This window comes from Monodon monoceros, unplaced genomic scaffold, assembly GCF_005190385.1.
Source record: "Monodon monoceros isolate NGI ecotype Baffin Bay Population unplaced genomic scaffold, NGI_Narwhal_1 Super_Scaffold_20, whole genome shotgun sequence".
Lineage (NCBI taxonomy): Eukaryota > Metazoa > Chordata > Mammalia > Artiodactyla > Monodontidae > Monodon > Monodon monoceros.
Window position 1 is genome coordinate 75,112,630 of NW_021703777.1, and position 6,840 is coordinate 75,119,469.

At 44.5% G+C, this 6,840-nt stretch overlaps 1 protein-coding gene across 2 annotated transcripts in view; it reads right to left on the reverse strand.

The window, feature by feature from the left end:
* Positions 1–6,840, reverse strand: part of CUNH4orf19 (chromosome unknown C4orf19 homolog) — an 83,579-nt gene extending 76,739 nt beyond the window's left edge. Inside the window, exon 1 of one of the 2 annotated variants that reach the window (XM_029234833.1) lies at positions 6,768–6,840. The gene's annotated coding sequence lies outside the window, so the exon portion shown is untranslated. The remainder of the gene's footprint in view (positions 1–6,767) is intronic. The other variant, XM_029234834.1, reaches the window with a different exon arrangement.

Below are 6,840 nucleotides of genomic sequence, written 5' to 3' on the forward strand. Positions count from 1 at the left end.
TATATATATATATATATATATATATATATATATATATATATATATATCTCTGAAATTTACATGGGCACGCTGATTTGGAACTTTAACATGTGAACTGCCTCTTAGTAAAAGGCGAAAAACTGCCACAATTCAAAGGAATGGGGAAAGCTGCCTGAAAACAAACAAAACCCCCAAACCACCATTACCACCAAAAAGTATCTTCTTTTTCCGTAGAAAAGAATGCAAAGATAATGCCCCAACCTGAAGTTTGGGAAGCACAATTCAGAACTTGGCAGTCTAGAACCATCTTCACTTCCTCTCTTTCTTTCCTTAGAATCCAATTTGGCAACAAGCCCTGTGGGATGTGCTTTGAAACGTCTCCCAGACTGGACCTTTCTTCTCTATTTCCGCCATCCCTGCCTCAGTCTGAGCCCTCCCCTCGGCATGCCTCACAACTGGGTTCACTGCCTCCAGGCTCTCCAGGCCATCCTCAGTGCTGTCTGATCAGCCTTCCTAAAAGCAGACTTCCTCAGGATCCACAGTGATTCCATCAGTCTCACCCTATTTCCTTCTACTCCAAAAACATGCCCCCTCCTCTAGTCCAGGAATTCCTTTACCTGCCCACAGACTCCAGCCTCAGGTCCTTTGCTCGTGCTGTTCTCTCTGTCTAGAATGCCCTTCCACCAGCCCATCATCTTATTAAAAATCATTTCCCGCATGGTCCCTTTAATGCAGTGCTCCTCAGACTTCACTGTGCTTATGAATCATCTGAGGATCTTGTTACAATGCAGATTCTGATTCAGTAGATCCGAAGTGGGGGCAAGACTGCAATTCTAACCAGCTTCCAGGTGACCACCATGCTGCTGGCCCATGGACCCCACTTGGAGTAGCAAAACCTATTGGCTCAGTGGGAAAAAAATGGGGAGGGCGTAGTTTTTTGGAGACATACAGACATGGGTTGGAATGCAATCTTTATCAGGCAAATATCTTCATCTGTGTAGTGGGGCTATTACCCATTTTATGTAAGTGATAGGAGGATCTTTTGACTATAAATAGATGCTCTCCTTTTCAAATCTGTCTTTCCCTTGGCTCCCCTAAGCTCATCACCTTGTCCCCTACTATGCTTCTCTGATAATCCAGTTTCTCTTTACTCTGAATCTTAACTGGCTTGATTTCTTTTAGCACATAAATCAAGAAAAAGGATTCTTAAAGTTAATTTTGTTCATATGAAACTCTGAGCTTATGATACTTTAATAATACCATCCTCCCCTGCAGCATCACACAGAGAGGCACAGAGGCAGAGCTGCATCATGGTTACAGACACGGGCTTTGGATCTGATCATTTTTTTTTTTAATATAGTTTTATAAATTATTTATTTATTTTTGTCTGTGATGGGTCTTTGCTGCTGGGGGCAGGCTTTCTCTAGCTGTGGCGAGTGGGAGCTACTCTTTGATGCGGTGTGCAGGCTTCTCATTGCCGTGGCTTCTCTTGTTGCGGAGCACCGGCTCTAGCTGCATGGGCTTCAGTAGTTGTGGCACGTGGGCTCAGTAGTTGTGGCTCGCGGGCTCTAGAGCACAGGCTAGAGCTTAGTTGTGGTGCATGGGCTTAGCTGTTCCGTGGCACGTGGGATCTTCCCGGACTAGGGCTCGAACCTGTGTCCCCTGCATTGGCAGGGGTGTTCTTAACCACTGCACCACCAGGGAAGTCCTGGATCAGATCTGAGTTCCAATGCTGGTTCCACTGCTCACCAGCTATTCCCCTGCCTCATGTGAACTAACATGCCTGAGTTTCAGTTACTTCACCTGTAAAATTCTGCCTTCATCTCTTGCGCTGTTATGAGAATTAGTTAAGTTCTACAAAGTGCTCGGCCAATGCAGCAGATTGCAAAAACGGCCACAATTCTCCACCCCTCCCTGAATCCATACCATTCTCTAAAGGCTCTGCACTTCCGCCCATCAAAAGGTAGAGTCTGTTTCTTCATAAGTAGATTGGAGGAGAAGCAACTTGTGTCCATTGCAGTCTAGGCCTCAAGGAGCCTTGCTCCCATGCTCCTGATCACAACCATGCTGAGCCAACATGTGACCAGGCCCAGGGCAGCCTGTCCAGTGACGGGAAGCATGAGGCCCAGCTGCTCCCCAGAGGACTCAGCCAACAGTCAGCCAACACCCAGAGGCAGAGCCACCTTGGTGACCAGAGACACATAAGGGAGCCTGGACAAGACCAGTAGATTCACCAGGTCCAGACTGCTGATGCAAAAGTCATAAGCTAAATAAATGGTGGTTGTTTCAAGCCATTATGTTATGGAGTGGTTTGTTATACAGCAATAGATAACTGACACTGTGTATATGTAAGTAATTTCTCCATAAATAGTGGCTATTACAATATTCTGAGAAAAAGGTACAATGTCAACAGATAATGAATTTTCCATACCATTAAAATTTCTACTTTTTGGTCAGTAGTAGGAAGATGGCTCAACTGGAAATTGGGATTCATAGATTCTGGTCCCAGTAGCTTTTCCAGTTGGCAGCCATATGACCTTGGAAACATCATTTAACCTCTTCGAGCCTCTGTTTCCTTATCTGTAAATTAAGGTGGCCAGACTAAATGACTTTTAAGGTTTTTTCTAGCTCTAAAAAGGACTGAGGATCCATTTTTCCAAAAGGCAATACTTATTTCCTTGTTAACAGATAGTTCTGAACCCAACTTTTCTTTTCTCATAGATTTAGGATGTAATCACAGACACCCCTCCCTGTATTGCCTTCACTGCTCAGCAGTTGGTTGTGACTACGTATCACACTTATTCTAACAGCCACGCTCTGAATCTAGAAGGTGGACCTCCTTGCTGCGGACTAGGAACCCAGATAGCCAAGCTCATTAGGGATCAAAAGATGAATAATGCCATGTAAGTTCTAGCCAGAATCGAAGTTATGTGGCTCTTAATTCTTTGCATGTGCAGGTAGACTTCTTTTATTCATTTCTAAGTTGCAATAAATATTCTGCAGGACTGAGGTTGTGCAGTGTGATCACTAAACAAGGAGGACACTGTTTTATAGCCATAAAGTACAAGTCAAATCTGCATTTATTGTACATTAATGACCCAAGATATACAGTTATCAAATGGGGGGAGAAAGATTTAACACCAAAATTTAAAAAGTTTCAAAATTCTCATGCAATGATTGACCCTGGAACTAATAAACAAGTAAGTTGCAAATACATCCAAATACATTTGTATTAAAAAGCTATACATGTGGCAGTGACTAGAGTGGCTTTTCTTCTCTCACGGGCATTTGGTGCCTCTCACACACCACTAGTACACGCTCTAACAGTGCCCTCTGCAAATACGATACAGTCTTCCCTGTGACATACAGCAGGCCATACTGTGGCCAACTTAGAAAAAAAAAAAAAGACTGTTCCACTGCCCACTTCCATTACTGTTACACAATCAAAAGTCAGGGTGTTTTTACTCCTGGGAGGAATTAAGCTAAATCAGAGAACATGTGTACAATCTGAGGGCAACAGTTTATCTTAACTTTGCCTTCAGATATATATAGTTAAGTCTGCATAAAGAAGCACCAAGTTGTTGAAAGTGTGAATAAAAAAACAGCCGCATTCTTTTTTTTTTTTTTGCGCGGTACGAGGGCCTCTCACTGTTGCAGCCTCTCCCGTTGCTGAGCACAGGCTCCGGACGTGCAGGCTCAGCGGCCATGGCTCACGGGCCCAGCCGCTCCGCGGTACGTGGGATCTTCCCGGACCGGGGCATGAACCCGCGTCCCCTGCATCGGCAGGCGGACTCTCAACCACTGTGCCACCAGGGAATCCCCAGCCTCATTCTTTATCAAAAACTTTTTTCTGTGATAGAAACAAATTACGTGGGGCCCGAGAGTAGCTACAGTCAGTAGGGACAGCATTGTAATGAAACGTGGCTTCTGGTTATCTACCTGGAACACACATATTTTGAAATGACAGGTCAACTTTTCAGAGAGTTGAGACACCTAATATTTTCTTTGAGTTAGTATCTTAAATACCTTTGCCTAAGTATCTTTTGAATCAATTCACTTCTCTCTCCCCTCTAGTGGGGATTTTCTTAGCAGCTGCCTTGCTTGTATCTTCCCCATTTCATTCTTCTCACTGCAGCCGGAGTCAACTTTCTAAAATGCAGATCTGCTCTGCTTAAAATCCTCCAATGTCTTCTCTGAGGACTGTAAGACCCCCAAAGGCAAGGACTGTGTCCCTAGCACCTGACCAAATGTCTACAAACCCTGGCCAGGTCAGGGTTCCACTTAATTTTAGAAAGCCAATTGTACCCGGAATAGAACAGAGTTCACTGCTTGCGGTAAAATCTGAGACATGATATTCCTCTTGCCTTATGTTAATACTATTGATATTTACTGCAGCTCAGGAGAGTCTTTTCTAAGATGCTTGATGACACTGAGTCAGTATTTTGAGTTTTTTTAAGTCTCTGCTTGAGGATACATTTTCACCTGATGGGTTATAAGCATGCTTTAGGATAGGGTCATTTTGGTGATCTATGGTCCTTTTGAAGATTCCAATCTCTGTGGGACCATGATATTCTCAGGTGAAAAGGGTGAGAGTAGATAAAACACTTCATTTTCATTTCATTTTCTTACATAGCATTCAGGTGATAACTAGACTAAGGAAGGCTATAATGGGGTGACCTGGCTGACCTGCAGATGGGTGAAGGCTCAGCTCTATCCTCTCCCCTAGGATGAGCCTATCAACTCCTCTTTTCTAGATATCTAGTAAGTCTATCTGCAACCAATAATCAATCTAATGCCCCAAAAATAGAAAAGAAAAAAAAGGGCAGGAGCTAGGTACTATTTTACCAAGAGCCTAAAAGATCCCAAGGTTCTGGGTTATTGAAAAAATTGTGGAACTAGGGGAATTTGAAACAGTCCAGGTAGAGGAAACCCAGCTACCAAGAGGCTGGTATTCAATTATTTGGAAACTGGAGTCCATTCCTGGAAGCACAATCAATGGACTCTCACGGCACCAAGGGTAGGGCTGTTCCCAGAGCAAGGAGGGCATTACCTGCTCTGCCCTTGGGCTGACGCTGGATTCTGGCCAGGGCTTAGCCTGGTTATGTTGCCAGGCTCAGACAGGGACTAGGTGGAAAGTCAGGGGGGATTGCTCCATTCTAGGCTAAGGAACATGTTTAGTTGACATGCAAGTCATTGTTTTGTTTTAAATTCCAGATATGCAAAAGCTCTTAGAACATAGCTAAGATTGGCCACCTTGATCTTCAGATGTCATTACATATCTAAATCTTGAGAACCTCTGATAACCAGGCCCGGGGAACAGATGCCATGAGATAGGAGCTTATCACATGCTTACTGAATCAAAGAACAGGATCAGAAGGGACACAGAGAGCAAAGAAGAGAAAGAAGCCGAACCTTGCCTTCTTGTATCAGTGTCTGCTCCATTTGGCCTCTGTGATCAAGGCAGCTTCCTATAACTGACTCTTCACACATTAGAGAAATACAAATAACCCCAGAACTCTACTTTACCTTCAGAGCTTGGTTATTGTTTCAGTGATCTGCCTCATGACTGTTTGGATGTTCTACAGACCTGGGTGCTTAGCCTTAGACTTTAACATGTCTCCTTCTTAAAACAGTGTTAACTGGAGGATTCAATGTGAGAATAAGTGGCAAATATAGAATCTATTGTCTTTAAAAGCAGCAACCACTTTCCCCATCTTTCTCATTCAACTCTCAAGTGTTTCCAAAATAGCGTGTTTACAACCACCTAGAAGCCATGGTGAGAAGTGCCATCAGTAATTCTCTCTCGCAGTGACAGGAAGAAAATAAACACCCTATTCTTTAATGCTTTGAACCACCTCATGGAACACTGACTTCCTCTAAATTCACTGGGCAAACATCTATACTGCAATGGAAAACAACATGTACTAAATTACTAAAGGGAGTTTTTGTTTTGTTTCTAAGGTGAATTACAGTGCTTGAGGAAAAACAAAACAAAACATTGATTTTTGTCTTTAACACTGGAAAATTTGTTCAGTGGTGGTTTGTGAAAATCTCACCTCATCTGGACTGCCAAGGTCACTGAGACCCAAGTAATCGACCTGGGAGATACTTGCCTAATTATCAAATATTCAGCCAACAGTGTCTGACCATTTAACCGGCTGCACCTGGGACCCTCCTTCAACACGTGCTGCTTCCTAGTACTGCCGCCTCCCCTCAATCCCTACTCATCGCCAGCGCCCCAAAGGGGGCAAATCCTGGGACCCAAGGACATTTCAAAGAGACAGCGGCGGTCATCTTCCATTTCCGTTTTACTTAAAAACATTCACATGCTTAAAAATGGGGGAAGGAGGGGGTACTTAGAAATAAGGGGGAAATCTTTTGCAGTTTTCCCAGTTCAAGTTCTCAGGCACTATTGAAAGTTCATTAATAAGATATTTAAAAACAAAAGTGTTTCACACATCAAGTAGATGCCAAGCTTTGCAAACTGTCTTGGTCTTTAGTTTGGGGGAGTTTGTAAAAGTCCCCCCCCCCACCTCACCCCATTCTGGATTTCGCCTCTTTCAGAGCCTTTGTTGAATGGCCTGACTTTCCCGAAGCAATCAAACTAAGAACTGCCTCACCTCCCCATACCCCACTTTTTTTTCTTTTCCCACGGCAAAGGAAATAAATAAAAATGCCCCTTGAGAGAAGTGGGGGAAACCATGCCACAAAACCCGAGTTGCGCGGGAGTCAAGCGCCTGTGCTGCCCGCGGCGGGGCCCGGCGCGCGGGGCTGGAGACTGTCCCTACCTGGGGCCGGGCGGCGGCGGCGGCGGCGGGGTCGCAGCGCCCATGGCTTCGCCGGCCTCGGGCGGCCGCGCCG